Source organism: Asterias amurensis, chromosome 14 (assembly GCF_032118995.1).
Source record: "Asterias amurensis chromosome 14, ASM3211899v1".
NCBI classification, from domain to species: Eukaryota; Metazoa; Echinodermata; class Asteroidea; order Forcipulatida; family Asteriidae; genus Asterias; species Asterias amurensis.
Window position 1 is genome coordinate 3,287,880 of NC_092661.1, and position 23,932 is coordinate 3,311,811.

Genomic DNA, 23,932 nt, shown 5'->3' on the forward strand with positions numbered 1-23,932 from the left:
AAAACTGTACTTGGTGACTAGTGATGGGGAGAGGTTGATGGTACAAAACATTCTGAGAAACGGCTCCCTCTGAAGTGACATATAGTTTTCGAGAAAGAAGTAATTTCCCACGAATTTGATTTCGAGACCTCAGATTTAGAATTTGAGGTCTAAAAATCAAGCATCTGAACGCACACAACTTTGTGTGACAAGTGTTTGTTTTTCACTCAGGTTTGTTATTTTATGCATATGTTGAGATAGAGCAAGTGAGAAGACTGGTCTTTGACAACTACCAATAGTGTCCATTGTCTTTAAGAACAATTTCTAAGATTAATCCGAGGGCAAACTTTGATTTTGATTTTGAGACCTCGGATTTAGAATTTGAGGTCTCGAAATCAACCATCTAAAAGCACACAACTTCGTGTATAACAATGGTGGTTTTTTCTTTCATTATTATCTTACAACTTTGGCGACCAATAATGAGCTCAAATTTTTACAGGTTTGTTATTTTATGCATATGTTAAGATACACCAAGTGAGAAGACTGGTCTTTGACAATTACCAATAGTGTCCAGTGTCTTAATTCGATCGTTTTTTTTCTTACATTATTCTCTCACAAGTTCGAAGACCAAATGTGTCCAAATGTTCACAGGTTTGTTTATTATTTTATGCATATAATTATTGATATACAAGTGAGAAGACTGGTCTTTGACAATAAACCAAACGTGTCCAGTGCCATTAAACAAATATTTTATTTGCAACACGATTGAAATTGCGAAGATCTTCAAAGTCGCAATTCTTGATTACAGATTCCATTATAATCCCCGACAAAATGTTTCATTTATAAATCATTAAATCAGAAGAGTTAAATGTAAAATGGAGGTGCGGTAATCATTGAAGAAAAACAACACCAGTTTTAGTTTGAAGCTCATCGGTTATATTTTTTATATCAGCGCAATACTCCGGATAAATGTTGTTTTTTTAAACTCTTGTTTAAGGTCGAAGATATAGGATTTGCAGACCTTGAAACTAACTATTGCTGGAACGGTTTATTGCTATACAAAGGTACAAAAGATGGCGTCCATTTGACGCAGGCCCTTTTCGAAACCACGGCTTCGGCTTTGGATTCGGCTTCAGGCTCCGTGCCCTCGTCTGAAGCCCTGGCGCGTGCACGCAAAGCATGCGCAATTTTCAAAACAACCGCGGGGCCAAGCTAGCCCGAGCCGAATCAAAAGCCGAAGCCGTGGTTTTTTGAAAGGGTCATAGACTACTTGAATATCAGATCTTGGTAGCTGGATGGTGAGGTTTCTTTACGGCCAGTAGAAGCAGCTTGCCCGTGTAGTTGGGTTTCCATTTCCTCATACGTATTTGCATCTTCATCTGGAGCTGTTTGAACTACACGGGTTGAATTAGGATTGGCTTTGGATCTTCTTTTGGTCACGATATTGTACAGGAGTAATGCGAGGAGGAGCAAGGTGGAGACAGCAGCTAGAAACCATCCTACTAAGGTGACTGTAGAGTCCGTACATCCTGAAGAAGGGTTCTTACTGTCTGGATCGGGATCTTGCTTCTTGGTCGGTAGAGGGGATGGGGTCTCGGGTGCAGATGGTGTAGACTGTCGGTCCGGTCGATCTCTCGGTACGGGTTCGGTTTTGCTGATTGCAGGGAAGGTGGTAGGCGGAAGGGAATTGGTCATTGTCATTTGAGATGTCGTCATCTCAACCGTGGTTACTTTTATCTGGTGGACAAGTAACAAGCCACTGGTAGTATGTCCAGTTAATGACATGGCTCCGCTGAACACCATACATTTCACTTCAGTGCCGTTGTCCCTCATTGTCAAACTCTGCATTGTTATTGTTTTAATGTTATCACGAAACGCAGTTAAACGATCTTCCGCCGTTAATTCATGCCAAGAGCCATCTTGATTATTGTACGCTGGTTTGATATACCAAACGTAGTTCAGTTCGTACTCAATGATTGGTCGCGATTGGCAGCGAAAAGTTGCATTCTGACCCACTTCGTATCTACCGATCTGAGACGGTCTGACAGTAGTGTCTATCGGATCAACTACAGTCAGTCTAGCCGTATCGGAGAAATCACGTTCTTTGTTATATATAACGTAGACATAGCATGCATAATATCTGCTATCTCCCTGGTTCGCGTTGTGTATGCGTAATGTCCACTTACAGCCTTGTTGAGAGACTGTGTACCTCTCTCTGTCGGCTATGTCTGAACCCACCATAGTGCCGCTTGACACATACTCGATCTCATTTGTTGCCCTCATCATCTTACGCACCCAGTGAAAATCATAGTAGGACCCACTTTCAGAGCATTGTACATGTACATTATCGATAGTGCAACTCAATGTCACACTCTGTCCTGTCAAGGCGAGGGTGTCAACTGGTTGTTTGCTGAAATAAAACATCCCACGTGACCCAACAATCCAAGTCATAAAAAGAATAAGCAGAAACATTGTGGCCGTTGATACGTGTAGAATGAGCGATGAAATAACAGCAAACTGCAGTCTTCACATTTATATGAAAACCAGAGATCCTTACGACTCACTCGTCAACTTCAAACTAAACTTGCAAATGACAACCAGCTTCATATAACCTCAACATGCAAATGACTTCAGACAGACTTTTTTGTGTTTTTCCCTTGTATTTTCTTTCACTTCCTTCCTTGTAATATTATTTTGAGTAACCAGTGCATTTAATTAATTAATTAATAAACACCAAATAAGGAACTGATTTCATCTAAAATGTAAAGGACATGTAAAGGAAGTTATAAGACTTGGTTGGCAACGTCAATGGTCTATTGTTTGTTTTTGTTTTCCTAAACTTTGTAGCTAAATCAAGAAACGCCCCAAAACACTGAACTGATGAAATAAACATGTTTTTTTTCCAATAAATTATGGAACATTATAAAAACGCAAATACAATCTATATTATGGTGCATCTGGCTTCCCATACACCGATGTGTACTTTTCCGAGTCCTGTGAACATCACAGGCATATTACTCGGGTGGGATTCGAACCCACGACATTTGCAATGCTAGAGAAGTGTCATACCAACTATACAACCGAGATTACCCCGGTGGCTAGAGGCAGTTCCAATCCTATGCATAAAGGCAGTGGACACTATTGGTAATTACTCACAATAATTATTAGCATAAAACCTTACTTGGTAACGAGTAATGGGGAGAGGTTGGTAGTATAAAACATTGTGTGAAACGGCTCCCTCTAAAGTGGAGTAGTTTTCGAAAAAGAAGTAATTTTCCACGAATTTGATTTCGAGACCTCAAGTTTAGAACTTGGGGTCTCGAAATCAACCATCTAAACGCACACAACTTCGTGTGACAAGGGTGTTTTTTCTTTCATTTTTATCTCGCAACTTCGATGACCAATTGAGCTCAAATTGTCACAGGTTTGTTATTTTATGCATATGTTGACATACACCAAGTGAGAAGACTGGTCTTTGACAATTACCAATAGTGTCCACTGTCTTTAAGAAGAGGGTACCGCCACGATATAGGTTAAATTTGCATCGGGTATAAAGGAAATTAATATATTAATACCCTTTATCCTCGATGCAAATTTAAAATCTACTATTCGTGCCTTTTTTATTATTTATTATTAGACACGTGGGATTCGAGCCATGGTTGCTATGCCTTCGTTAAGGGAAAGCATCGTTTGGTTTTTGGAACAATTCGATCGTTTTAATTTGATCGTTGTTTTTCCTTAAATTATTCTCTCGCGAGTTCGACGATCAAATGTGTCAAAATTATCATAGGTTTGATGCATATTAAGTTGAACAAGTGAGAAGACTGGTCTCTGACAAAAACCAAACGTGTCCAGTGCCATTCAACAAACATTTTACTTGCAACACGATTGAAATTTCGATTTAAAGATCTTCAAAGTCACTTTCTTGATTACAGAATCCATTATGATCCCCGACAAAATGTTTCCTTCTTCATAAATCATTAATCAGAAGAGTTTATTGTGAAATGTAGGTGCGGTAATCATTGAAGAAAAACAACATCAGTTTTAGTTTGAAGCTCATCTGTTATATATTTTTATATCAGCGCAATACTCCGGATAAATGTTATTTTTCAAAACTCTTGTTTAAAGTCGACGATATAGGATTTGCAGACCTTAAAACTAACCATAGCTGGAACGATTTATTCCTACAAAAGTACAAAAGATTGCGTCCATTTGACGCAGGCCCTTTTTGAAACCACGGCTTCTGCTTTGGAATCGGCTTCAGGCTCCGTGCTCTCGTCTGAAACCCTGGCGCGTATGCGCAAAGCATGCGCACGTGTCAAAACAACCGCGGGGCCAAGCTAGCCTGAGACGAATCAAAAGCCGAAGCCGTGGTTTTTGAAAGGGTCATAGACTACTTGAATATCATATCTTGGTAGCTGGATGGTGAGGTTGCTTTATGGCCAGTAGAAGCAGCTTTCCCGTGTAGTTGGGTTTCCATTTCCTCATACAACAATAGGAAACACTTTGTCTTTATTGGATTTACAGTTGTTTGTAAAAAATATACGAAAAATATACTGTTTTGTCACAATTTTTTTTTTTTTTTTTTTACATTTTCACAGAAAAATATCACACTTTGAAGAAATGTTTTAATGATTCTTATTTTTGATCAATCAAAAACTCGGTGTAGCTCTCCAAGCACAAATTTTGCATTACTAAAACGTAACTTTGTCAAAAACTTCTACTTTTCCCTCAAAATTGAAACATGAAAATATGTAACTAAGGTCTGTGCTTCTCTATCTCAGTAAATTTTCCTAAGTTATAATTCAACAAAGCAACATTTATATTACATATTTACTGAAACTCATTCTTGGAGCTCCAAAATAAGCTTTGCGATAGATTAACCACATAACACTCTATTTTGTTGAAATAAGGAGAGACAAAATGGCAAAAGTATTAATAATGTTTCATAATGGCACTTTATTATCCACCAAAATTTCACTTGAACGATCTTTTGTATTTTTTAGATGCGAAGTACAAAATGTTTCAACAAAAATGAAGTGGGGTCATTTAGAATAAATGTTTTCATATGATTATGTACAAAGTAATAAAAATTAAAGAATTAACAATTCAAGGCACAGCGTCTACGTGGGGTGGCAAGTGGCACCCTTAACTCCTATGTACAAAGAGTAAAATGAATACAAAAAGGCAAACCATAAAGTCAGTTTGGCTATGAGGGGTGGCAATTGGCACCCTTCATGAAGAGTCTATACTCCTATGTACAGAGAGTAAAATGAATACAAAAAGGCATACCATAAAGTCATTTTGGCTATAAGGGGTGCCAATTGGCACCCTTCATGAAGAGTCTATACTCCTATGTACAGAGAGTAAAATCAATACAGGCATACCATAAAGTCAGTTTGGCTATGAGGGGTGCCAATTGGCACCCTTCATGAAGAGTCTATACTCCTATGTACAGAGAATAAAATGAATACAAAAAGGCATACAATAAAGTCACTTTGGCTATGAGGGGTGCCAATCGGCACCCTTCATGAAGAGTCTATACTCTTGTGTACAGAGAGTAAAATGAATACAAAAAGGCATACCATAGTCAGTTTGGCTATGAGGGGTGCCAATTGGCACCCTTCATGAAGAGTCTATACTCCTATGTACAGAGAGTAAAATGAATACAAAAAGGCAAACCATAAAGTTGCTTTGGCTATGAGGGGTGCCAATTGGCACCCTTCATGAAGAGTCTATACTCCTATGTACAGAGCATAACATTAATACAAAAAGGCACACAATAAAGTCAGTTTGGCTATGAGGGGTGGCAATTGGCACCCTTAACTCCTATGTACAAAGAGTAAAATGAATACAAAAAGGCAAACCATAAAGTCAGTTTGGCTACGAGGGGTGCCAATCGGCACCCTTCGTGAAGAGTCTATACTCCTATGTACAAAGAGTAAAATGAATACAAAAAGGCAAACCATAAAGTCATTTTGGCTATGAGGGGTGCCAATTGGCACCCTTCATGAAGAGTCTATACTCCTATGTACAGAGAGTAAAATTAATACAAAAAGGCATACCATAGTCAGTTTTGCTATGAGGGGTGCCAATTGGCACCCTTCATGAAGAGTCTATACTGCTATGTACAGAGAGTAAAATGAATACAAAAGGCATACCATAAAGTCAGTTTGGCCATGAGGGGATTGGCACCCTTCATGAAGAGTCTATACTGCTTTGTACAGAGAGTAAAATGAATACAAAAAGGCATACCATAAAGTCACTTTGGCCTAAAAGGGGTGCCAGTAGGCACCCCTCTTCTTTTAAGAGGGAAGAGTGGGGGGGGGGAGGTTATGGAAAATCCACAATAATGTTTGTACGGGCTTACTGACTAAGTGAAAAATTTACCCCGTCCCAACAAGGCATTCCTTTTTCAACTTTTCCCCAACAGGGGAATAGGGAATAATTAGCAGGAACCAATACATGAACAACAAAGGACTTAGTTATTGCTGTCTGATTGAAGGGTTTGGTTACTGTCTGATTCGTAATCATACTCATCTCTAGGCCCAGGTGCAGGACTGCTCTCATCGTTTTTCCTCCCAACAGCAGATGGCACAAGCTGGTTAAATCTTGCAGGCAAGTGAAACAGTTTTGCAGAGTCCTCTTCCACTGCTACACAGTACCGTGCCTCCTTCAAGGCTGCTATCAGTCCTGTACCTGTGGTTCATTTAGAATCAATAAAAAGGAGGATTACAATGAGGAGAACTAAGAAACCAGCTCCTATAGCTCCTCCTACTAAGATGACTGTAGAGTCCGTAGATCCTGAAGAAGGGTTGTTGCTGTCAGGATCGGGATCTTGCTTCTTGGTCGGTAGAGGGGATGGGGTCTGGGGTGCAGATGGGGTCTGGTCGATCTCTCGGTACGGGTTCAGTGCTGCTGATTGCAGGGTAGCTGGTAGGTGGATGGGAAGTGGTCAATGTCATTTGAGATGTCGACACCTCAAACGTGGTTACTTCGGCATGGTGAACAAGTAACAAGGTACTAGTAGTATTTCTAGTAAACGACATGGCTCCTCCGAACACCATACATTTCACTTCAGTGGCGTTGTCCCTCATTGTTATCACAAGCAATCAACTCCTGTTCCGTTAATTGTTGCCACGAGCCATCTTGATTATTGCAGCTGGTTTGATATACCCAATGTATTTCAGTTCGTACTCAATGATTGGTTGCGCTTGGCAACGAAATCTCGCACTCTGGCTCACGTTTCTCTCAATCTGAGACGGTGTGACAGTAGTGTCCTTCAGATCAACTGCAGTCAGTCTAGCTGTATCAGAGAGCTCAAAATCCCTGCTATATTTAATGTTGATTATAGCAATAACAAATTCTTCTATCTATCAGGTTCACGTCTTGTATGTACAAAGTCCACTTACAGCCTTGTCGTGAGACTGTGTAACTCTTACTGTCATAACCCTCCTTAGTGCCGATGGTCAAGTACAAGGTCCTGGTAATGTCCGGTGCTCTCTTCGTTTGAAGTGCACAGACAAAATCGTAATAATATTCCCAAGTTCCAGCACATGGTACATTCTGGATTGTGCAACCCAGTCTAATATTTTTTCCTCTTGGGACCCCCAAAATTCAGGGCATTTAATGCATGATACACACGGCACATGGTGAACTTTGGAGAAAAAAAATATTCATGGAAAAAAAAGCCCGGACTTATGAAAACCTTCAGTTATACTCTTGATTCATTCTTGAACCAAAAATGTTAGAAAGACGGAATTTTTACCTGAATCATCCTGGCATGTCCCTGAACACATTTTCAATGTTTTATGGCGGCTCCTAGATTTTTTGATACCGAAAATGACAAGTAGGCAGCTGTGCTCCGAAACGAACTCAACAAGCCTTCCTACGGGATTTTTGTGCACAGAGAAATTGTACAACGGGTAATTTCGATCCAAGTATCATGCTCAATCTTCAAAATTTTACCACCACAGGATTGCCATGTTCAAGGGCTTTCCTCTCGTACAAAACTTATTGCTCTGGCGATTTTTAAGGCGGGGCCAGATGCGACGGCGCGAGCAGGCACCCATTAGAAATTGACGTACACTGTGCGTGTATACAACGTATACAAAGACACGGCGCAGTCAGGGTTCCAACCAACAGTAAGGGGGTCATTCAAAAAGTAGGCCCGGACAATTAAAAACTTTCAGCAACGCTCTGGAATAACCCTGGAACAAAAAATGCTAGGGAGATGCAGTTTGTACCTTAGTCATCCTGGCATGTTCCTGCGTCCATTTTTTAAAGTTTTAGGGCGACTTGCACACTTCTTGATAGAAAAAAGCTCAAGACGGCGGGGTTGCTCAGAAACGGTTTCAACAACCTCCACTATAGGAATTTTGTGCACAGAGCTGTCGGAGAGAAAAACAAAATGTACAACGGGTAATTTCGATCCAAGTATCATGCTCAATCTTCAAAATTTTACCACAAAACTTAATGCTCTGACGATTTTTAAGGCGGGGCCAGATGCGACGGCGCGAGCAGGCACCCATTAGAAACACAAGTCAATGGGAAACTACACAACCATACACAAGTCAATGGGAAACTGCACAACCATACACAAGTCAATGGGAAACTACACAACCATACACAAGTCAATGGGAAACTACACAACCATACACAAGTCAATGGGAAACTACACAATTATACACAAGTCAACGGGAAACAACACAACCATACACAAGTCAAAAGGAAACTACACAACCATACACAAGTCAACGGGAAACTACACAACCATACACAAGTCAACGGGAAACTACACAACCATACACAAGTCAATGGGACACTTCACAACCATACACAAGTCAATGGGAAACTACACAACCATACACAAGTCAATGGGAAACTACACAACCATACACAATGCATTGGGAACCTACACAACCATACACAAGTCAATGGGAAACTACACAACCATACACAAGTCAACGGGAAACTACACAACCATACACAAGTCAAAGGGAAACTACACAACCATACACAAGTCAAAGGGACACTTCACAACCACACACAAGTCAATGGGAAACTACACAACCATACACAAGTCAATGGGAAACTACACAACCATACACAAGTCAATGGGAAACTACACAACCATACACAAGTCAATGAGAAACTACACAACCATACACAAGTCAATGGGAAACTACACAACCATACACAATGCAATGGGAACTACACAATTCAATTAAAAACCTGAATACATACATTCATAAAAAAGTAGGTTTGTATCATAAAATAGCTTAAAAAGAGAATTACAACTATAAACTAAAACAAAACAAATATTTGCCACAGCCACTCATCTCATAATTTCTACATGATTTTATTAATTTCAACTAAGTATGTATTTCCTGTTTGTATTCTTTCATTGGCCTGTTCCATTGGATACAAACAGATTGGTGTTCAAGATAGAAGGCCAAGTTGCAGAGCAGATGATTACATCCTTCCAACGCATCAACGTTCAGCTTTCATTAATGGCTCAAGACAATTTTGTGTGGTATTATCGTTTCTATTTGTGGAAAAAGGGAACAGTTAAAGAAGCTTGGTTGTTTTTAAAGCAGTTTCTGTAGTTATATCATTTACATGAACCTTTATATATTAAAATAATGTGCATTTTCTTCTAGATTATACAAGTTGGACATGGACAATGTTGTACTGCTATGTATTGTTGTAAAAACGAATTGTACAAATGCATACATTTTCTTCTCATGTTTAGATTGAAGTTCCATACTTTTATGATGTATGTATGTACTTTGAATTGTTGAAATAACCTTTGGTGGAAAAAATGCGTCTAGGGAGATTGGTACCACTTTCACTTTTTTTAAAATTTCTTTTAACAAATAAAACAACTCGTCATCAAAGATATGTCAGCAATATAGTATGGTTTTATAATCCTCGTTATAATCAAATTTCAACATTACAGAAATAATAGTTAAAACGGCTGCAACCACAACTTTGAAGAGGGATTGTTTCTTTGCATCATTTTAACCTTTTGTACAACGTATTTCCAACTGAAAATTAACAATGTTTTTTATAAACAGCAATGGAATAAACCGGTATTTGCCTATCATTAAAGAAATAAAGAAATTGACGTACACTGTGCGTGCATACATTGTATACAAAGACACGGCGCAGTCAGGGTTCCAACAACAATAAGGGGGTCATTCAAAAAATAGGCCCGGACAATTAAAAACTTTCAGCAACGCTTTGGAATAACTCTGGAACAAACAATGCTAATGAAATGCAGTTTATACCTTAGTCATGCTGGCATGTTCCTGCGTCCATTTTTTGAAGGTTTAGGGGGACTTGCACACTTCTTGATAGAAAATAGCTCAAGTAGGCGGGGTTGCTCAGAAACGATTTCAACAACCTCCACTATGGGAGTTTTGTGTACAGAGCTGTCGGAGAGAATAACAAAATGTACAACGGGTGATTTTGATCCCAGTATCATGCTCAATCTTCAAAATTTTACCACCACAGGATTGCCATGTTCAAGGGCTTTCCTCTCGTACAAAACTTAATGCTCTGAAGATTTTTAAGGCGGGGCCAGATGCGTCGGCGCGAGCAGGCACCCATTAGAAATTGACGTATACTGTGCGTGTATACAGCGTATACAAAGACACGGCGCAGTCAGGGTTCCAACCAACAATAAGGGGGTCATTCAAAAAATAAGCCGGACAATTAAAAACTTTCAGCTACGCTCTGGAATAACTCTGGAACAAAAAAGGCTAGGGAGATGCAGTTTGTACCTTAGTCATGCTGGGATGTTCCTGCGTCCATTCTTTAAAGGTTTAGGGCGAGTTGCACACTTCTTGATAGAAAAAAGGTCATTCAAGTAGGCGGGGTTGCTCAGAAACGATTTCAACAGCCTCCACTATGGGAGTTTTGTGCACAGAGCTGTCGGAGAGAAAAACAAAATGTACAACGGGTAATTTCGATCCCAGTATCATGCTCAATCTTCAAAATTTTACCACCACAGGATTGCCATGTTCAAGGGCTTTCCTCTCGTACAAAACTTAATGCTCTGACGATTTTTAAAGCGGGGCCAGATGCGACGGCGCGAGCAGGCACCCATTAGAAATTGACGTACACTGTGCGTGTATACAGCGTGTACAAAGACACGGCGCAGTCAGGGTTCCAACCAACAATAAGGGGGTCATTAAAAAAATAGGCCGGGCAATTAAAAACTTTCAGCTACGCTCTGGAATAACTCTGGAACAAAAAATGCTAGGGAGATGCAGTTTGTACCTTAGTCATGCTGACATGTTCCTACGTCCATTTTTTAAAGGTTTTCGGCGACTTGCACACTTCTTGACAGATAAAAGCTCAAGTAGGCGGGGATGCTCAGAAACGATTTCAACAGCCTCCACTATGGGAGTTTTGTGCACAGAGCTGTCAGAGAGAAAAACAAAATGTACAACGGGTAATTTCGATCCCAGTATCATGCTCAATCTGCAAAATTTTACCACCACATGATTGCCATGTTCAAGGGCTTTCCTCTCGTACAAAACTTTATGCTCTGACGATTTTTAAGGCGGGGCCAGATGCGACGGCGCGAGAAGGCACCCATTAGAAATTGACGTACACTGTGCGTGTATACAGCGTATACAAAGACACGGCGCAGTCAGGGTTCCAACCAACAATAAGGGGGTCATTAAAAAAATAGACTGGAACAATTAAAAACTTTCAGCTACGCTCTGGAATAACTCTGGAACAAAAAATGCTAGGGAGATGCAGTTTGTACCTTAGTCATGCTGGCATGTTCCTGCGTCCATTTTTTAAAGGTTTAGGGCGACTTGCACACTTCTTGATAGAAAAAAGCTCAAGTATAGGCTGGGTTGCTCAGAAACGATTTCAACAGCCTCCACTATGGGAGTTTTGTGCACAGAGCTGTCGGAGAGAAAAACAAAATGTACAACGGGTAATTTCGATCCCAGTATCATGGTAAATCTTCAAAATTTTACCACCACAGGATTGCCATGTTCAAGGGCTTTCCTCTCGTACAAAAGTTAATGCTCCGACGATTTTTAAGGCGGGGCCAGATGCGACGGCGCGAGCAGGCACCCATTAGAAATTGACGTACACTGTGCGTGTATACAGCGTATACAAAGACACGGCGCAGTCAGGGTTCCAACCAACAGTAAGGGGGTCATTCAAAAAATAGGCCGGACAATTAAAAACGTTCAGCTACGCTCTGAAATAACTCTGGAACAAAAAATGCTAGCGAGATGCAGTTTGTACCTTAGTCATGCTGGGATGTTCCTGCGTCCATTCTTTAAAGGTTTAGGGCGAGTTGCACACTTCTTGATAGAAAAAAGGTCATTCAAGTAGGCGGGGTTGCTCAGAAACGATTTCAACAGCCTCCACTATGGGAGTTTTGTGCACAGAGCTGTCGGAGAGAAAAACAAAATGTACAACGGGTAATTTCGATCCCAGTATCATGGTAAATCTTCAAAATTTTACCACCACAGGATTGCCATGTTCAAGGGCTTTCCTCTCGTACAAAAAGTAATGCTCTGACGATTTTGAAGGTGGGGCCAGATGCGACGGCGCGAGCAGGCAACCATTAGAAATTGACGTACACTGTGCGTGTATACAGCGTATACAAAGACACGGCGCAGTCAGGGTTCCAACCAACAGTAAGGGGGTCATTCAAAAAATAGGCCGGACAATTAAAAACGTTCAGCTACGCTCTGGAATAACTCTGGAACAAAAAATGCTAGGGAGATGCAGTTTGTACCTTAGTCATGCTGGCATGTTCCTGCGTCCATTTTTTAAAGGTTTAGGGCGACTTGCACACTTCTTGATAGAAAAAAGCTCAAGTATAGGCTGGGTTGCTCAGAAACGATTTCAACAGCCTCCACTATGGGAGTTTTGTGCACAGAGCTGTCGGAGAGAAAAACAAAATATACAACGGGTAATTTCGATCCCAGTATCATGCTCAATCTTCAAAATTTTACCACCACAGGATTGCCATGTTCAAGGGCTTTCCTTTCACCCAAAACTTAATGCTCTGACGATTTTTAAGGCGGGGCCAGATGCGACGGCGCGAGCAGGCACCCATTAGAAATTGACGTACACTGTGCGTGTATACAGCGTATACAAAGACACGGCGCAGTCAGGGTTCCAACTAACAATAAGGGGGGTCATTCGAAAAATAGGCCGGACAATTAAAAACGTTAAGCTACGCTCTGAAATAACTCCTGAACAAAAAATGCTAGGGAGATGCAGTTTGTACCTTAGTCATGCTGGGATGTTCCTGCGTCCATTTTTAAAGGTTTAGGGCGAGTTGCACACTTCTTGATAGAAAAAAGCTCAAGTAGGCGGGGTTGCTCAGAAACGATTTCAACAGCCTCCACTATGGGAGTTTTGCGCACAGAGTTGTCGGAGAGAAAAACAAAATGTACAACGGGTAATTTCGATCCCAGTATCATGCTCAATCTTCAAAAATTTACCACCACAGGATTGCCATGTTCAAGGGCTTTCCTTTCACCCAAAACTTAATGCTCTGACGATTTTTAAGGCGGGGCCAGATGCGACGGCGCGAGCAGGCACCCATTATAAATTGACGTACACTGTGCGTGTATACAGCGTATACAAAGACACGGCGCAGTAAGGGTTCCAACCAACAATAAGGGGGGTCATTCGAAAAATAGGCCGGACAATTAAAAACTTTTAGCTACGCTCTGGAATAACTCTGGAACAAAAAATTCTATGGAGATGCAGTTTGTGCCTTAGTCATGCTGGCATGGTCCTGCGTCCATTTTTTAAAGGTATAGGGCGACTTGCACACTTCTTGATAGAAAAAAGCTCAAGTAGGCGGGGTTGCTCAGAAACGATTTCAACAGCCTCCACTATGGGAGTTTTGTGCACAGAGCTGTCAGAGAGAAAAACAAAATGTACAACGGGTAATTTCGATTCCAGAATCATGCTCAATCTTCAAAATTTTACCACCACATGATTGCCATGTTCAAGGGCTTTCCTCTCGTACAAAACTTAACGCTCTGACGATTTTTAAGGCGGGGCCAGATGCGACGGCGCGAGCAGGCACCCATTATTAATTGACGTACACTGTGCGTGTATACAGCGTATACAAAGACACGGCGCAGTCAGGGTTCCAATCAACAATAAGGGGGGTCATTCAAAAAATAGGCGGGACAATTAAAAACTTTCAGCTACGCTCTGGAAAAACTCTGGAACAAAAAATGCTAGGGAGATGCAGTTTGTACCTTAGTCATGCTGGCATGTTCCTGCGTCCATTTTTTAAAGGTTTAGGGCGACTTGCACACTTCTTGATGGAAAAAAGCTCAAGTAGGCGGGGTTGCTCAGAAACGATTTCAACAGCCTCCACTATGGGAGTTTTGTGCACAGAGCTGTCGGACAGAAAAAACAAAATGTACAACGGGTAATTTCGATCCCAGTATCATGCTCAATCTTCAAAATTTTACCACCACAGGATTGCCATATTCAAGGGCTTTCCTTTCACCCAAAACTTAATGCTCTGACGATTTTTAAGGCGGGGCCAGATGCGACGGCGCGAGCAGGCACCCATTAGAAATTGACGTACACTGTGCGTGTATACAGCGTATACAAAGACACGGCGCAGTCAGGGTTCCAACCAACAGTAAGGGGGTCATTCAAAAAATAGGCCGGACAATTAAAAACGTTCAGCTACGCTCTGAAATAACTCTGGAACAAAAAATGCTAGGGAGATGCAGTTTGTACCTTAGTCATGCTGGGATGTTCCTGCGTCCATTTTTTAAAGGTTTAGGGCGAGTTGCACACTTCTTGATAGAAAAAAGCTCAAGTAGGCGGGGTTGCTCAGAAACGATTTCAACAGCCTCCACTATGGGAGTTTTGTGCACAGAGCTGTCGGAGAGAATAAAAAAATATACAACGGGTAATTTCGATCCCAGTATCATGCTCAATCTTCAAAATTTTTCCACCACAGGATTGCCATGTTCAAGGGCTTTCCTTTCACACAAAACTTAATGCTCTGACGATTTTTAAGGCGGGGCCAGATGTGACAGCGCGAGCAGGCACCCATTAGAAATTGACGTACACTGTGCGTGTATACAGCGTATACAAAGACACGGCGCAGTCAGGGTTCCAACCAACAGTAAGGGGGTCATTCAAAACATAGGCCGGACAATTAAAAACTTTCAGCTACGCTCTGAAATAACTCTGGAACAAAAAATGCTAGGGAGATGCAGTTTGTACCTTAGTCATGCTGGCATGTTCCTGCGTCCGTTTTTTAAAGGTTTAGGGCGACTTGCACATTTCTTGATAGAAAAAAGCTCAAGTATAGGCGGGATTGCTCAGAAACGATTTCAACAGCCTCCACTATAGGAGTTTTGTGCACAGAGCTGTCGGAGAGAAAAACAAAATGTACAACGGGTAATTTCGATCCCAGTATCATGCTCAATCTTCAAAATTTTACCACCACAGGATTGCCATGTTCAAGGGCTTTCCTCTCGTACAAAACTTAATGCTCTGACGATGTTTAAGGCGGGGCCAGATGCGACGGCGCGAGCAGGCACCCATTAGAAATTGACGTATACTGTGCGTGTATACAGCGTATACAAAGACACGGCGCAGTCAGGGTTCCAACCAACAATAAGGGGGTCATTCAAAAAATAGGCCGGACAATTAAAAACTTTCAGCTACGCTCTGGAATAACTCTGGAACAAAAAATGCTAGGGAGATGCAGTTTGTACCTTAGTCATGCTGGCATGTTTCTTCGTCCATTTTTTAAAGGTTTAGGGCGACTTGCACACTTCTTGATAGAAAAAAGCTCAAGTAGGCGGGGTTGCTCAGAAACGATTTCAACAGCCTCTACTATGGGAGTTTTGTGCACAGAGCTGTCGGAGAAAAAACAAAATGTACAACGGGTAATTTCGATCCCAGTATCATGCTCAATCTTCAAAATTTTACCACCACAGGATTGCCATGTTCAAGGGCTTTCCTCTCGTACAAAACTTAATGCTCTGACGATTTTGAAGGCGGGGCCAGATGCGACGGCGCGGGCAGGCACCCATTAGAAATTGACGTACACTGTGCGTGTATACAGCGTATACAAAGACACGGCGCAGTCAGGGTTCCAACCAACAATAAGGGGGTCATTCAAAAAATAGGCCGGACAATTAAAAACTTTCAGCTACGCTCTGGAATAACTCTGGAACAAAAAATGCTAGGGAGCTGCAGTTTGTACCTTAGTCATGCTGGCATGTTCCTGCGTCCGTTTTTTAAAGGTTTAGGGCGACTTGCACACTTCTTGATAGAAAAAAGCTCAAGTAGGCGGGGTTGCTCAGAAACGATTTCAACAGCCTACACTATGGGAGTTTTGTGCACAGAGCTGTCGGAGAAAAAAACAAAATGTACAACGGGTAATTTCGATCCCAGTATCATGCTCAATCTTCAAAATTTTACCACCACAGGATTGCCATGTTCAAGGGCTTTCCTCTCGTACAAAACTTAATGCTCTGACGATTTTTCAAGCGGGCCAGAAGCGACGGCGCGAGCAGGCACCCATTAGAAATTGACGTACACTGTGCGTGTACACAGCGTATACAAAGACACGGCGCAGTCAGGGTTCCAACCAACAATAAGGGGGTCATTCAAAAATTAGGCCGGACAATTAAAAACTTTCAGCTACGCTCTGGAATAACTTTGGAACAAAATTGCTAGGGAGATGCAGTTTGTACCTTAGTCATGCTGGCATGTTCCTTCGTCCATTTTTTAAAGGTTTAGGGCGACTTGCACACTTCTTGATAGAAAAAAGCTCAAGTAGGCGGGGTTGCTCAGAAACGATTTCAACAGCCTACACTATGGGAGTTTTGTGCACAGAGCTGTCGGAGAAAAAAACAAAATGTACAACGGGTAATTTCGATCCCAGTATCATGCTCAATCTTCAAAATTTTACCACCACAGGATTGCCATGTTCAAGGGCTTTCCTCTCGTACAAAACTTAATGCTCTGACGATTTTTAAAGCGGGGCCAGATGCGACGGCGCGAGCAGGCACCCATTAGAAATTGACGTATACTGTGCGTGTATACAGCGTATACAAAGACACAGCGCAGTCAGGGTTCCAACCAACAACAAGGGGGTCATTCAAAAATTAGGCCGGACAATTAAAAACTTTCAGCTACGCTCTGGAATAACTCTGGAACAAAAAATTCTAGGGAGATGCAGTTTGTACCTTAGTCATGCTGGCATGTTCCTTCGTCCATTTTTTAAAGGTTTAGGGCGACTTGCACACTTCTTGATAGAAAAAAGCTCAAGTAGGCGGGGTTGCTCAGAAACGATTTCAACAGCCTACACTATGGGAGTTTTGTGCACAGAGCTGTCGGAGAAAAAAACAAAATGTACAACGGGTAATTTCGATCCCAGTATCATGCTCAATCTTCAAAATTTTACCACCACAGGATTGCCATGTTCAAGGGCTTTCCTCTCGTACAGAACTTAATGCTCTGACGATTTTTAAGGCTGGGCCAGATGCGACGGCGCGAGCAGGCACCCTTTAGAAATTGACGTACACTGTGCGTGTACACAGCGTATACAAGGACACGGCGCAGTCAGGGTTCCAACCAACAATAAGGGGGTCATTCAAAAATTAGGCCGGACAATTAAAAACTTTCAGCTACGCTCTGGAATAACTCTGGAACAAAATTGCTAGGGAGATGCAGTTTGTACCTTAGTCATGCTGGCATGTTCCTTCGTCCATTTTTTAAAGGTTTAGGGCGACTTGCACACTTCTTGATAGAAAAAAAGCTCAAGTAGGCGGGGTTGCTCAGAAACGATTTCAACAGCCTACACTATGGGAGTTTTGTGCACAGAGCTGTCGGAGAAAAAAAACAAAATGTACAACGGGTAATTTCGATCCCAGTATCATGCTCAATCTTCAAAATTTTACCACCACAGGATTGCCATGTTCAAGGGCTTTCCTCTCGTACAAAACTTAATGCTCTGACGATTTTTAAAGCGGGGCCAGATGCGACGGCGCGAGCAGGCACCCATTAGAAATTGACGTATACTGTGCGTGTATACAGCGTATACAAAGACACAGCGCAGTCAGGGTTCCAACCAACAATAAGGGGGTCATTCAAAAATTAGGCCGGACAATTAAAAACTTTCAGCTACGCTCTGGAATAACTCTGGAACAAAAAATGCTAGGGAGATAAAGTTTGTACCTTAGTCATGCTGGCATGTACCTTCGTCCATTTTTTAAAGGTTGAGGGCGACTTGCACACTTCTTGATAGAAAAAAGCTCAAGTAGGCGGGGTTGCTCAGAAACGATTTCAACAGCCTACACTATGGGAGTTTTGTGCACAGAGCTGTCGGAGAAAAAAACAAAATGTACAACGGGTAATTTCGATCCCAGTATCATGCTCAATCTTCAAAATTTTACCACCACAGGATTGCCATGTTCAAGGGCTTTCCTCTCGTACAAAACTTAATGCTCTGACGATTTTGAAGGCGGGGCCAGAAGCGACGGCGCGGGCAGGCACCCATTAGAAATTGACGTACACTGTGCGTGTATACAGCGTATACAAAGACACGGCGCAGTCAGGGTTCCAACCAACAATAAGGGGGTCATTCAAAAAATAGGCCGGACAATTAAAAACTTTCAGCTACGCTCTGGAATAACTCTGGAACAAAAAATGCTAGGGAGATGCAGTTTGTACCTTAGTCATGCTGGCATGTTCCTGCGTCCGTTTTTTAAAGGTTTAGGGCGACTTGCACACTTCTTGATAGAAAAAAGCTCAAGTAGGCGGGGTTGCTCAGAAACGATTTCAACAGCCTACACTATGGGAGTTTTGTGCACAGAGCTGTCGGAGAAAAAAACAAAATGTACAACGGGTAATTTCGATCCCAGTATCATGCTCAATCTTCAAAATTTTACCACCACAGGATTGCCATGTTCAAGGGCTTTCCTCTCGTACAAAACTTAATGCTCTGACGATTTTTCAAGCGGGCCAGAAGCGACGGCGCGAGCAGGCACCCATTAGAAATTGACGTACACTGTGCGTGTACACAGCGTATACAAAGACACGGCGCAGTCAGGGTTCCAACCAACAATAAGGGGGTCATTCAAAAATTAGGCCGGACAATTAAAAACTTTCAGCTACGCTCTGGAATAACTCTGGAACAAAATTGCTAGGGAGATGCAGTTTGTACCTTAGTCATGCTGGCATGTTCCTTCGTCCATTTTTTAAAGGTTTAGGGCGACTTGCACACTTCTTGATAGAAAAAAAGCTCAAGTAGGCGGGGTTGCTCAGAAACGATTTCAACAGCCTACACTATGGGAGTTTTGTGCACAGAGCTGTCGGAGAAAAAAACAAAATGTACAACGGGTAATTTCGATCCCAGTATCATGCTCAATCTTCAAAATTTTACCACCACAGGATTGCCATGTTCAAGGGCTTTCCTCTCGTACAAAACTTAATGCTCTGACGATTTTTAAAGCGGGGCCAGATGCGACGGCGCGAGCAGGCACCCATTAGAAATTGACGTATACTGTGCGTGTATACAGCGTATACAAAGACACAGCGCAGTCAGGGTTCCAACCAACAATAAGGGGGTCATTCAAAAATTAGGCCGGACAATTAAAAACTTTCAGCTACGCTCTGGAATAACTCTGGAACAAAAAATGCTAGGGAGATGCAGTTTGTACCTTAGTCATGCTGGCATGTTCCTTCGTCCATTTTTTAAAGGTTTAGGGCGACTTGCACACTTCTTGATAGAAAAAAGCTCAAGTAGGCGGGGTTGCTCAGAAACGATTTCAACAGCCTCCACTATGGGAGTTTTGTGCACAGAGCTGTCGGAGAAAAAAACAAAATGTACAACGGGTAATTTCGATCCCAGTATCATGCTCAATCTTCAAAATTTTACCACCACAGGATTGCCATGTTCAAGGGCTTTCCTCTCGTACAAAACTTAATGCTCTGACGATTTTGAAGGCGGGGCCAGATGCGACGGCGCGGGCAGGCACCCATTAGAAATTGACGTACACTGTGCGTGTATACAGCGTATACAAAGACACGGCGCAGTCAGGGTTCCAACCAACAATAAGGGGGTCATTCAAAAAATAGGCCGGACAATTAAAAACTTTCAGCTACGCTCTGGAATAACTCTGGAACAAAAAATGCTAGGGAGATGCAGTTTGTACCTTAGTCATGCTGGCATGTTCCTGCGTCCGTTTTTTAAAGGTTGAGGGCGACTTGCACACTTCTTGATAGAAAAAAGCTCAAGTAGGCGGGGTTGCTCAGAAACGATTTCAACAGCCTACACTATGGGAGTTTTGTGCACAGAGCTGTCGGAGAAAAAAACAAAATGTACAACGGGTAATTTCGATCCCAGTATCATGCTCAATCTTCAAAATTTTACCACCACAGGATTGCCATGTTCAAGGGCTTTCCTCTCGTACAAAACTTAATGCTCTGACGATTTTTCAAGCGGGGCAGAAGCGACGGCGCGAGCAGGCACCCATTAGAAATTGACGTACACTGTGCGTGTACACAGCGTATACAAAGACACGGCGCAGTCAGGGTTCCAACCAACAATAAGGGGGTCATTCAAAAATTAGGCCGGACAATTAAAAACTTTCAGCTACGCTCTGGAATAACTCTGGAACAAAATTGCTAGGGAGATGCAGTTTGTACCTTAGTCATGCTGGCATGTTCCTTCGTCCATTTTTTAAAGGTTTAGGGCGACTTGCACACTTCTTGATAGAAAAAAAGCTCAAGTAGGCGGGGTTGCTCAGAAACGATTTCAACAGCCTACACTATGGGAGTTTTGTGCACAGAGCTGTCGGAGAAAAAAACAAAATGTACAACGGGTAATTTCGATCCCAGTATCATGCTAAATCTTCAAAGTTTTTCCACCACAGGATTGCCATGTTCAAGGGCTTTCCTCTCGTACAAAACTTAATGCTCTGACGATTTTTAAAGCGGGGCCAGATGCGACGGCGCGAGCAGGCACCCATTAGAAATTGACGTATACTGTGCGTGTATACAGCGTATACAAAGACACGGCGCAGTCAGGGTTCCAACCAACAATAAGGGGGTCATTCAAAAAATAGGCCGGACAATTAAAAACTTTCAGCTACGCTCTGGAATAACTCTGGAACAAAAAATGCTAGGGAGATGCAGTTTGTACCTTAGTCATGCTGGCATGTTCCTGCGTCCGTTTTTTAAAGGTTTAGGGCGACTTGCACACTTCTTGATAGAAAAAAGCTCAAGTAGGCGGGGTTGCTCAGAAACGATTTCAACAGCCTACACTATGGGAGTTTTGTGCACAGAGCTGTCGGAGAAAAAAACAAAATGTACAACGGGTAATTTCGATCCCAGTATCATGCTCAATCTTCAAAATTTTACCACCACAGGATTGCCATGTTCAAGGGCTTTCCTCTCGTACAAAACTTAATGCTCTGACGATTTTTCAAGCGGGCCAGAAGCGACGGCGCGAGCAGGCACCCATTAGAAATTGACGTACACTGTGCGTGTACACAGCGTATACAAAGACACGGCGCAGTCAGGGTTCCAACCAACAATAAGGGGGTCATTCAAAAATTAGGCCGGACAATTAAAAACTTTCAGCTACGCTCTGGAATAACTCTGGAACAAAATTGCTAGGGAGATGCAGTTTGTACCTTAGTCATGCTGGCATGTTCCTTCGTCCATTTTTTAAAGGTTTAGGGCGACTTGCACACTTCTTGATAGAAAAAAAGCTCAAGTAGGCGGGGTTGCTCAGAAACGATTTCAACAGCCTACACTATGGGAGTTTTGTGCACAGAGCTGTCGGAGAAAAAAACAAAATGTACAACGAGTAATTTCGATCCCAGTATCATGCTCAATCTTCAAAATTTTACCACCACAGGATTGCCATGTTCAAGGGCTTTCCTCTCGTACAAAACTTAATGCTCTGACGATTTTTAATGCGGGGCAGAAGCGACGGCGCGAGCAGGCACCCATTAGAAATTGACGTACACTGTGCGTGTACACAGCGTATACAAAGACACGGCGCAGTCAGGGTTCCAACCAACAATAAGGGGGTCATTCAAAAATTAGGCCGGACAATTAAAAACTTTCAGCTACGCTCTGGAATAACTCTGGAACAAAATTGCTAGGGAGATGCAGTTTGTACCTTAGTCATGCTGGCATGTTCCTTCGTCCATTTTTTAAAGGTTTAGGGCGACTTGCACACTTCTTGATAGAAAAAAAGCTCAAGTAGGCGGGGTTGCTCAGAAACGATTTCAACAGCCTACACTATGGGAGTTTTGTGCACAGAGCTGTCGGAGAAAAAAACAAAATGTACAACGGGTAATTTCGATCCCAGTATCATGCTAAATCTTCAAAGTTTTTCCACCACAGGATTGCCATGTTCAAGGGCTTTCCTCTCGTACAAAACTTAATGCTCTGACGATTTTTAAAGCGGGGCCAGATGCGACGGCGCGAGCAGGCACCCATTAGAAATTGACGTATACTGTGCGTGTATACAGCGTATACAAAGACACGGCGCAGTCAGGGTTCCAACCAACAATAAGGGGGTCATTCAAAAAATAGGCCGGACAATTAAAAACTTTCAGCTACGCTCTGGAATAACTCTGGAACAAAAAATGCTAGGGAGATGCAGTTTGTACCTTAGTCATGCTGGCATGTTCCTGCGTCCGTTTTTTAAAGGTTTAGGGCGACTTGCACACTTCTTGATAGAAAAAAGCTCAAGTAGGCGGGGTTGCTCAGAAACGATTTCAACAGCCTACACTATGGGAGTTTTGTGCACAGAGCTGTCGGAGAAAAAAACAAAATGTACAACGGGTAATTTCGATCCCAGTATCATGCTCAATCTTCAAAATTTTACCACCACAGGATTGCCATGTTCAAGGGCTTTCCTCTCGTACAAAACTTAATGCTCTGACGATTTTTCAAGCGGGCCAGAAGCGACGGCGCGAGCAGGCACCCATTAGAAATTGACGTACACTGTGCGTGTACACAGCGTATACAAAGACACGGCGCAGTCAGGGTTCCAACCAACAATAAGGGGGTCATTCAAAAATTAGGCCGGACAATTAAAAACTTTCAGCTACGCTCTGGAATAACTCTGGAACAAAATTGCTAGGGAGATGCAGTTTGTACCTTAGTCATGCTGGCATGTTCCTTCGTCCATTTTTTAAAGGTTTAGGGCGACTTGCACACTTCTTGATAGAAAAAAAGCTCAAGTAGGCGGGGTTGCTCAGAAACGATTTCAACAGCCTACACTATGGGAGTTTTGTGCACAGAGCTGTCGGAGAAAAAAACAAAATGTACAACGAGTAATTTCGATCCCAGTATCATGCTCAATCTTCAAAATTTTACCACCACAGGATTGCCATGTTCAAGGGCTTTCCTCTCGTACAAAACTTAATGCTCTGACGATTTTTAATGCGGGGCCAGATGCGACGGCGCGAGCAGGCACCCATTAGAAATTGACGTATACTGTGCGTGTATACAGCGTATACAAAGACACAGCGCAGTCAGGGTTCCAACCAACAATAAGGGGGTCATTCAAAAATTAGGCCGGACAATTAAAAACTTTCAGCTACGCTCTGGAATAACTCTGGAACAAAAAATGCTAGGGAGATGCAGTTTGTACCTTAGTCATGCTGGCATGTTCCTTCGTCCATTTTTTAAAGGTTTAGGGCGACTTGCACACTTTTTGATAGAAAAAAGCTCAAGTAGGCGGGGTTGCTCAGAAACGATTTCAACAGCCTCCACTATGGGAGTTTTGTGCACAGAGCTGTCGGAGAAAAAAACAAAATGTACAACGGGTAATTTCGATCCCAGTATCATGCTCAATCTTCAAAATTTTACCACCACAGGATTGCCATGTTCAAGGGCTTTCCTCTCGTACAAAACTTAATGCTCTGACGATTTTGAA